This window comes from Atractosteus spatula, chromosome 1 (assembly GCF_055471065.1).
Source record: "Atractosteus spatula isolate fAtrSpa1 chromosome 1, fAtrSpa1.hap1, whole genome shotgun sequence".
In the NCBI taxonomy this organism is placed as follows: domain Eukaryota; kingdom Metazoa; phylum Chordata; class Actinopteri; order Semionotiformes; family Lepisosteidae; genus Atractosteus; species Atractosteus spatula.
The window spans coordinates 74,061,082-74,072,401 of NC_142706.1; the positions used below are offsets into that span (position 1 = coordinate 74,061,082).

At 37.0% G+C, this 11,320-nt stretch overlaps 1 pseudogene; it reads right to left on the bottom strand.

Annotated features, from left to right (window-relative positions):
* The window catches only part of LOC148842006 (uncharacterized), a 29,639-nt pseudogene extending 23,484 nt beyond the window's left edge, over positions 1-6,155 (bottom strand).
* Between the last annotated feature and the right edge of the window lie 5,165 nt (positions 6,156-11,320).

Consider the following 11,320-nt stretch of genomic DNA (forward strand, 5'->3'; position numbering starts at 1 on the left):
TCTCTCTGGGCCAAGAATATGCGCACCCATGAGGTGCAGCTGGAGAAAAGTGTTTTGAAGACCAGAAGACAGGAAAATGTTTCTTCTCAGCTTCTTTATTCTCCTGTAGTATCTTTGTAATTTAGTTCCTTCATTGAAAAGGGAAACAAATCAAAGCGAACACGTATCTTTTGAGGTTCACGGGTGAATGACCATCCTGTGACTTGGTCTTGTGAGAGCTCAGAACATAAGATATTCTGGGTCTGGTCAGTGTCGGTCCTGAAAGCTAGTTTCCTGCAGTAAGTGGTGATGATAGATCAGTAGATGGTGCTCTTCCTTCTGGACATAGATTTTTGAACCACTATAAGGACTTTGTCACTAATTATTTCATGGCCCTGTGGATGCTGCACATTGGTGGTGGTGGAGGGGATCCCCATTAACTGTAAAGCGCTTTGAGTGGAATGTCCAGAAAAGCGCTATATAAGTGTGAGGAATTATTATTATTATTATTATTATTATTATTATTATTATTATTATTGGAGTAAGGGTTTTAACTCAGGTGTCCTGGCCAAATTCCTCTTTAGACTTGCACAGCCTGGCCTCTTCTCCACCTGATCGCCTGTGCAGTGGGGCTGCGTGCAAATACCAGGTGGGGGCTGCACCTCAGTGGTGGATCAAGGGGATCATTTATATGAAAAATGTTTTGGGATGCAAAGCACTCTATGGATGCATTGAAATATAAATTAGGATTCATTTTATTATTAACATTTCATCTGGGCAAAATTAGTATTTAAATTAATTAAAACGAGTTCTAAAATTTTGAATTGTATCACTGTGTATAATGGTTTAATGCACCTACTTATAATAACTTGCAACAGGAATATTTTTACAATATCTTGAATTATTTCATGTTTGACATAGATTAATTGTATTATAAGAATGTCGGGCACTGAAAATACAATGGAAATGCTCATTTTCTAACATAATCTATACATACTCATAAAACCACTCCAATGCACTTATTATTCCTTCACCTTCTACTCAGTTTTTGCTAAAAGATGGTAAATGGTAAAAACTACAGTAGCTGGCCAGTTGTCTGTCAGGATAAGCTGAAGGACTTAAATGTAGTATTTGAACCCTGAATACATAAATATGATTTGAAGCCTTTAAAAAGGGCAAAGCCTTTAAAATCTGTGCAAATCTCATACAGTAAAAAGATAAATGCCAAAGGTATGATCCATGATTGTTTATAACATCCTTTCATTAAGATTAATATTGTGGAGATTGTTCTGCAAACAGGGAAAATATAATTACCTGCCTCGATAGCAGATATCTGAAATAATATGCAAAACAGATTGCATGTGACTGAACAAAACTACAGCAGTTCACAATATGAAGTGAATAAACCGGTAATGCATTCTGCTTCCTGACAAGAAATTGTGTTTATTTCCTATTTCTCCTGCCCTAAAGTTTTATTAAAAGGCCTATTGACTTGATTAATATTATAAAACAGCAGATGTCCTTTCACTGTTAAGAATGATGCCAGATATCAGAAATCTTTTTAGATATTTTACTTGCAGCAGCCATAAGAGCTTCAATGCATTTTCATCCATCATTTTGCTGTGTAGTGCACCTTTGAGATAGATATTACTAATCGCAAATGTTATTACAGCAATAATATCACACCAGCCTGCTCGCCCTCAGCTATTCATCTCTTTAATTCATATTCTTCCATGCTTTTTTAAACCACAACATGGTGACACACATTTAAAGCACAGTCAGTGGTTCGTTTTAATACAAAAATAATGTTCTTTTCAGGAGCTCAGTGTATCTTTGGCAAGAAGAGGAAACTATATTTTGAAACATTTGAAATTCTGTCATGGAGAATTTAATTTCATCTGCCATTCTTTCCTGGTTTATAGAGGACTCAGTAGCCACAAAACAACAAAGAAATGTATTCCACTTTTGTACCATAAATCTAAATTTACTTACTTTTCTTTTCTTTCAATCTGCTCTTATACTATAAGTCACTTATACTGCCACTATGTGCTTTGCCTTTCAGTCATTGTTTAGGACAGTACTTGTTAATCACAAGGCTAAACTGAATTCATTCTGTTAACTATAGCTGTGGCTGAATATTTAACAGCTCTAGCAGAAAAACATAACAATAAAAATGTGTTAAAAGATGTGTACAGACAATATTTCCAATTAAAGCGGTTAATGACAGATATCATTGAATCATTCTCTGTGTTACTTATACAAATTGTAAAAGAGGCAAAAAATAAATGGACATAAGTATTTCTGTTCCACTGTAATTGCAGTTCAATTGCGCTGACATGTACATCCTTTTCCAAAAACTGAAATAAGATCTCCACTTAAAGAGGATTTTATAGGATAGAAATAATAAAAGTGGAAAATGTAAACCACTTATGCATTAAAACGTTGTAGTAAAGCCAGATCAAGCAATTCTGTCAATTGTTAAAAGGCCACATTTTTCACACCTTTGTGTGAAATAAGACTAAGACTAAGAATATCCTTTTCTCCTCTTGTTTAACATCATCCTTCAAAAATTGTTACTTTTGCTCTATAATAAGAGGGGTCTACCTTACCACTCTATAGGAAATAAACTACTGGCCTGAATGGGTTGAGAAAGATAAACACCTAAAGCAAATTAAATGTTACTAGAATTTTTCTAGTATACTGAGATTGGCATTTTTGAAAATACTCTTTTTAATAAAAGCTGATAATGTAGTTACACTGAATGGAGAGTGATATGTGTTGTTTGTGCTATGTTGTTCTTAAGACATGATACAACAACACAATATGCCCTACCTGGGCACGGTGAATACTGCTTTGAGGAGACGGGTTATTTTATTACAAACTGTTTCTCAGCCTTTAAAGGGAATCAGAGAACACAAAGAGATTGTGGCTTTTTACTTCTTACTTGTGGGGGGTGTTAAAAGGTGAAAGTTTTGTGAAATGGAGACTTTATTGTGTGTACAGTTTGGGCCTGTGGTCTATTATTCTAGGCAAGGCCTGATAAAAAGCTCTCAACAAACAGTACATATTCTGCTCCACTACCTCCTGCTTCTTACTCTGCAGGATTATCTAAAAACTCAATCCCATTATTTTTCAACCTGCAGAATACAGTTCGAGTAGATCAGTGTTTTGTGTATGAAGGCAGCATTATAACCTGAGTGTAAGCCTGCCACGTGGGGCAATTTCCTAATTACTCTCCCATCCATCTCCTCTGTTGTCTTCTCACTCAAAGGGGCTGGGGAAGCTTTGGAAAAGCCAATCAATTATTAAGTTGGTGCTCTATTTTTTTCCCCGTAATCCCCTCATGACGCCTCCTCTGATGTGAGATTTTGCAGAGCAGAGACAGTGAAAGAGATGGGAGCTACTTTCTGTAATAATGGTGTGTCCTGAGGCAGCGGGGCTGTCCGTCAGTGCGCTATGTTCCGCCCACTATCACTCTAGTTCCTTTCGCTTGCTGCTGCCTCAAGCCCCCTCACACCATTAATGTTCACCACACACACACGTACACACACACGCACACACACACACGTACACACACACACGCACACACACATACACACGCTCACACACGTGCACACACACGTACACACACGTACACACACACGCACACACGCACACGTACACACGTACACACGTACACACGTACACACGTACACACGCTCACACACGTGCACACACGTGCACACACACGTACACACACGTACACACACGTACACACACACACGCATGCACACAGATGCGCATACACATACACGCGCACACACACATGCACACACACCTACAGGAATGCACACACACACGTACGCACACACGCATGCACACACACATGCACACACACACGTACACACACACGTACACACACATGTACACACACACACGCTCCCAATACTCCTGCTGTCAGAAACAAAACAGCTAGGGCAACTTCGACTTTGAGCTTTAGCACAAGACAGTTAATTCCGACTAACAACATACTGCAAAATATCTGTCATTCCGTAATCCATTTCCTTAATTCTCTTTCCCCCCATAATTATATTTTTGCTAATGGGAGCTTTGCTTATTTAGTGCTTTTCATTTTCACTAACTGCTTAACTCCTGAGCTTCCCAACATTTCAAATGGAGCTGTGTGTCCACAGTAGAACCACGTTTTACCTAAAAAATGTATGGCAAAGTAATTTTTAAAAATTTCCTCTTATGAACTTGGTCATATGTATTTTAGATGCATTTCTAAATCTATTTGATCCTTGGATCAAACAGATTTTCTGGTCATGTGGCTACCTGCAGCTGAATCAGCCCGATGGGCTGAGTGCTTGTCTCCCTTTTGTAACAATTCTTATCCATTCTAATGGTCACTTCTTTACACAAAGGGTGGTAACAGTCAGGAACAAGCTGCCCAGCCGATACCTTGGTTTCTTTCAGGATGCAGCTGGAAGCAATCCTCCAGTCAGGACAGGACGTGTGTCTTTACACAAAAGGGTTGTGGGGGTCAGAAAAGTGACTCAGCCATGATGCTGAACCAGGCTTCCTTCACGGGATCCGTGGCTACTAACCAAAACACCTAATAACTGTCAAACAGGCTGGATGGTCAAAATGGCCTCCTCTCAGTTGTAACCTTTCTTATGTTCTTCTTTTACTTTGTGACATAAATGGGACAGATTGGTGAAGCATTAATTTCTTAATTATTTACATTTCAAAATCACAGAATCACAGAGTTTGATCACCAGTCCAAAACAACCCCAAAAAAACGGAACCATATTCTCTATGTACTGTAAAAAATACATTTCTCAAACGCTGTGTAATCATAACAAAGGAAACAAAAACAAAATCCAGTACAACAGAAAACAGAGGTCAGACAGAATATTTGGCCACATATTCTCATCAACATCGCAAAACAGCGAGGAAAGTAGCGCCTAGAATGACGGATCCATCCTTGACAAGCCTCTAAAGTGAGATCATCACAGACTGCATGCACTGCCTCAAGAAGGTTCACTGGTTGGTACGGGTTCCGACCATATACTGTACCTTCCATCGCCAGCTGGAAAAAACATTCTTCGACTGGATTGAGGAATAGGGAGTAGGGTGGAAGGAAGATCATCTGTATGAGTGGGTGGGTGGTGAACCGTTCTTGAATGGCCCCTGCACGGTGGAAGCTGACGTTATCCCATATTACAGCACAGGTAGTGTGGTCCGTGGTCCTATGCTGTCTCACTGGGGTTGGGAATAAAAGATCATACAGTGCAGTGAGGAATTCCGGAAGAAGTGCTGTGTTGTATGGGCCAACAGTGACATGGTGATGGATGACCCCTTGATCACTGGTTACATTCCCCACCTCCCCCCTCTTTGGCCAGGGACCTCAACTGTTGCTCTGTGTCCTGTGATGTTCCTTCCTCTGCGACGCCTTTTGGTCACATTGAATCTGGTCTAGTCAACATAGACGGATTCGGCTGGGTCAGCATTTGCGTCAAGCTCAAGTATTCTCTGGATGAAGACGTGAGCATGTAAGAACAGTGACCACAGCATAGTGAATATGTACGGTATTGTAAAATGATATACTCACTTGTACGTACGCGTAGCGCATCTCTTTCACACGATCAGAGTTTCTCTCAAATGGAACTCGATATATTGGCTTCATGCTCACCCTGTGTCTTCTCAGCACACGATCAATAGTGGATATGGCAACATTCCTTATGTTATGGAATACACCTTTGTCTTCTGTGATGTGTGTTTGGATTTCTCTAAGCCTGATGCCATTATTTACCAACACAATTTTAGCTTCTTTGTTCTTGATTGAAGAGGCGATTTCTCCCACCATTAGACGGTCTTCTCTGAATTCTGCAAAGGAGAATTTGTGCACACTGTGTCTTCCGGACATAGGAAAGCTAAATATTGTATAGCTTTATATTGTACCTGTTCTCAGTTCGAAATGTCCTCATGATTCCAGCCACGGTGCAAAGAGACAAATTTGGCTTCACTGGTTGCCCAGCTTCTCGCACGCTCAAGCCATGGTTGATAACACCGTCGACCAGAGTCGCTCTTATTTCATTTGAAATGTATCGTTGCCTTCCTTGTCCTGAGCGTCTTTCTCTGCCTCCACCCCTCTGTGCTCTTTGTTCTTCCGTTTTTGTATTTCCCTGAGCCATTGTGTGGCATTTTTATATTTGAGAGAATAAGGAGAACTGGGTGTATAATTTTAGTTAATTGTGTTTCCACAGGTGAGGTATGTTTTTGTACATTAGCTCATCTAATTTTGATTGGTGACTCGCATGTTTATACAGTACAAATGAGACAGGTGTGGTCACAATGAGAACTGTGCTAGTGCACTGAGAGTTGTGTGTAGAGTTTTGAAAAGGGAGTGCATCAGAATTGAAAGTTGTGTTGAAGCAATGAGAATGTATTTATAGTTTTGAAGAAACAGTAGATTATTTTGGGATGTTAGCATGAGCAATTGATTACTTGGTGTATTCATTCAGTCACAGTGTGTATCCAAATGACAAAAACAGCAAATAAACTTGATTTGTCTGTTATTAAACAAGCATTATTGTGTATCCTGTGGTATCTCTGCCTAGGTGTAGTATTTTAAATTTCTGTGTTAAAACAACAAAGCCCTAAAAACTATCATTAACAGCCCTCTCCCCAGGAAAACAACCAATAAACTTGGTTTGGTTATGTCCAGTTTCTTTTTGCACCTTTGTCCTTCAACATTTGATACATGAAAAGCACTTCCAGACATAATTAGCAAACAATAAATGCCCTAAATTCAGGGGGAAACAAAATAAAATAATCCAAGCAAATCTGAGCACTTTGAATACATTCAGCTCTGTTAAGGCAATTTATAACGACTATATACAATTTCTATCCATAAATCTCAACTATGAGATTGTGACTTAAAATAGATTGAGATTTAAAAGATAAACCTTATCATGCTACACAATAAGTCATACAGTCCAAATAAGGATTTTGGGACTGAGCAGCAATATTTCAATAGAAACTGACTGTTGACTCTCTCTTTTAACAGCAATTAATCATTACAACCCACACTGCAGCCTAAGGGCTTTGTCGTTCATCCAGGACTCACTAAGGATTTAAGTGTATCTATATTTATATACATATAAATTAATGTAAATGAAAAATACTGTTTGTGACTTACTTACATGTTCCAAAGACATTTAACTGTGCAATTTCAATTTCAGCTCCAATCTTTTTTTATTAAGACATTCATGTCAATGAGTGAGCTCAATGATTAATAAGGTAGAGTTTGGTGTCATGACACCTTTACAAACATCTCTTGAAACCCAGATAGGTAATTTATCTTATGATATCTTAAAAAAGATATCTGTAAGAGAAGGGGTTTTGACAGCAGTTACTTGGTAAACAAATTAATAAGGAACAGCTTCTTTTGTGTTTCTAAAACTCTACTGCTTGGCTCAACAACATCTGAATGGAAAAACAATATCTTAATGTACAGTACATCATCACTACCTTGCAGATAACGAATATAAAGAAATTCTCATTGAAAATGAAACAGGGAGAGATAGACACTGCAAACCGGATTATTGTTCACTAATCCATTAAAACCAGAACTTGGTGTTTTTCTTGAAGATCAATCTCTGAGGCTTGATTGCACAGGCCGAGCAGTAAAATTAAGGTGAAGATGACCTCTGATGGTATACAGTATGTTTGGAAGGTCACCTTGAATGTTATAAAACTGCAGTCCATTTAGAATTAATCCATACACGCGCACATAAATCTTAAACGGTAGTCAGACATTAATCTGAAATTGGAAGAAATCAAAAGCATACAGACTATTTCTAAATATTGTCACTCCATAATGGTTTACAGATAATTTAAAACGGGCTAGCTTTTACTTAAACTGTAATGATCTCACTTCTTACTGGGAGCCTTATAGCAGAACTGCCACTACGTAAATCCAACAGTGAAATATGAATATCTGTAGGTCCTATGGATGTCCCTGAATAAAGAATTAATTAAAAATTGGCATATCCTCTGCAAAGAGTTTATTTTTCTGCATTACAGTGATCCATAACACATTGCCATAACAATGTAGACGTATTTACCAAATGGACAACATTTTTCATAATCTTTCATAATCTGTCCAAATCAATCTAAAACTACAGGCACCCCAAGAAATGCTTCAGCACAGATAGAAACAAGGACAATCTTTAGAAAGGTCTTTAAGTCATTGCAAACACTCTCACAATAATGTAAATTGTTGTTGCTTTTTAATCAATAATTGTCTGCTTGTTATTAATAACAATGATTAACTTTTCCTAATTGTAAAAATGTTTAGTGTTCTGAAATGTTTGAACAATATTGTGTACAATATACACACACATACAATAAACTCTGCATATCAAGGTATTTTAAAAATGTGTTCCCTAAGCATAGTCTACTTAACAAACAAAATACTTTTCAATCCATAACAAAAGTCATCATACCAGTTAATAAATTTAGCATTTCCACTTCGAAAACAATTTAAACATTTGAGTTTGTCCTAACTAGGTGATCCGTGTTTTGATGAAACAGGTCATGGGTGTCGCCTACTCAATACAAAAACTGTAAAATGACTCAATCTTTTTAAGACATGTTAACAAAAAAACGTGATATACTGTAGATGAAAAAATGAGAACAAATGTAAATCCCACATGTACAAAAGTAGCATGTATTTAAATTCAAAAGGATAAAGTTAAATTCGTTTGCTTAATGCTTTTAATACTTTAGATGATTTACAGTTTATATTAAGTGATTCGTGTTCATAGAGAGACAGTAACATGTTCAAACTTAATCTGTCTATAAGATTTTCCTTTTTGAATATCTTACATGCTAAGTGGGGAGAAAAACATTCTTTTTTTACTCAGAAAGGCCATCGTATCTCCAGTTTTTGAAGTACAATAAAGACTGAAGAAAATCTGTGTTATATTACAGTGTGCCTCGCATTCCCTTGTCCCTTCCCAGAGGACTGCCGATCTCCCAACAACACAGCTCCCAGCTTTTCTGATTACAGCACTTTCCTTCACATCATTCGGATGCAGATGATCTCCTACCTGCCTGTTTAGTAATATGAAATTGCTGGCAGAAGGTCCCACTCAGACGATGCCCCCAGGCCTAGCTGCTGAGGCTGCACACATGGTGGTGGGCTGACAGCAGGCTGGTGGCAGTTGAGAGGAGGAAATTTAATTACTGTTCTCAGTGTTCAGTGTGTAAACAGCACAAAGCCAATGATACGGTTAATTAGAGATTAGAATTTCAATGAAGGGGCATTTACAACTAAAGAGGATTAAAAAAAAAACAGGCTTAGCAAACAAAAGAGTGACAAAACCGTAATGCAATAATGGAGTGAACTACTTGGTACAGAGCATTATTAAAATTTCTGCCTAATGTTGTGCGTCACAGGACAATAAAAATGTGCTTGCCCATATGCAGTTGTAGCTTGAATCCAGATGAATTCTGTTTATGCAACATGTCAGAAATGGTGAGAGGAGAGTGGATTTTCTTTCATGTTCTGCATAAAACCAAATTGAGATGGGCTTTTTTTTAGATGTGTGAGGCTCAAGCCTTTTTCCGATTGAATGAATGAAATAATTAATTGGCAGCAAGACAAAAATGAGAATGTTAGTAACAATTCGAGGCAATTCTATTTTCAGAAATTCCAAATCTGTAAGAAACACATTTAAGGATATAAGATTAAAACAGTGTAGCTTTCGTCAGACATATAGGTAACAAAAAGTGAAATTTGTATCTATAAATATAATGTTTCTGTTTAGCTGGCTTTTTCCACTTTCCTTTAATCTCTCTTTTCACATTTGACTCAATCATCTGAAAATAAAAGAGAAAATCTCTTGTGGAAATGACAGAGTGCCCCATATATGTGAACTGTGTATTTACTTACAGTATGTGCAATTACAAATCTTTTGATTTTTAGTTGGATATAATATTATTATATTATTCTGAATGTCGCAATTTCTCAGATTAAGCAGCACCACAGCTTTTCAAAGAAGAAGAAGAAGAAGAGTAGGAGCTGCACATTCTTATGTGAGACACATAAAATGGCATAGGACATAGGACAAAATGACCTGCTGCTCTGTGTTTATGTGGAACATTTTGATCTTCGTGCGATTCAGCACACTGTTAGGGTTTCATCACAGGGTGACAATTCATGTGTCTGAATGGGACAATCGGAACGAAACAAGGCAGGTATTTGTTTTAAATTTTATGTTTTAATCTTAACTTACACCACAACGGGTTTGTTGCATTCACCAGGTATACTGGATTCTTTCAAATGAATAATCTAACCCTACCTAGAGCCTGGAACTTTCCCACTGATACAGTACAGGACACACATGCTCTGCTACACTGCACCGCTATACTATACACCTGGATCCTTACAGTTAGAAGTGCTCATAGAATAGGCACACTCCTTCCAACAATGACATGTAAATCAACTTGACTATAAAATGGAGATAGAGAGTCTAGACTGGACTAAAGAATATACACCATGAATAAGACTAGAAGTGCCCAAAACAAAGATACATACATAAACATATTGAACAGAAAACAACACCTCAGTCAATGAATGTTTATTAGATTTAGGCTCTGATGACCTAGAAAACAGTGTTAAGAGACATTATACAGAATATGGTCAAAATTAAAAATATTCAATTTCCAGTATTAACAACATTTGCAAACTGTTCAAATGTAGTCTGACTCTTCACTGTGAAAAACGTAGAAAAAGAAACTGCATAAATATTATTACTACTAATAATATATATTATTTTATATATAATACTATAATTATATATAACATAATATATTTTAATGTGAAATAAAACACAAATGCTTTTGTTAGGTTATACCTTTAAAAGAAATCCTCATTTTATTAATCGAATTAACTATGACATTAGTGCATGCTCATTGATAATTAGAGACCATGAAATACACAATACAATTAATTTTGCAGTGCATGTTTCTCTTTTTTTTCCATCATTGCAATTTGATCATATCTGTCTCCAAGGTTTTTGTTTTGTTTTAAATTATTTCGATACGAGAATGATGTCATAATAAAACATTCCTGCAAAAATCTGAAGGAACCTGAAGCAGACGGGAAAATTCACTCCTCAGTGTTCTTGTTTCTAAATCTGCTTTCTGTTATTACTAAAAATGAATTGCTAACTGTATGAACAGGTCTTCCTTCCATTATTAAAGCAATATTACAAGAAAACATTGAAAACAAATAGATAACAGTATTGATTTAGGTATCATTGTGGTATTGAAGGTAATAATTTAAGAA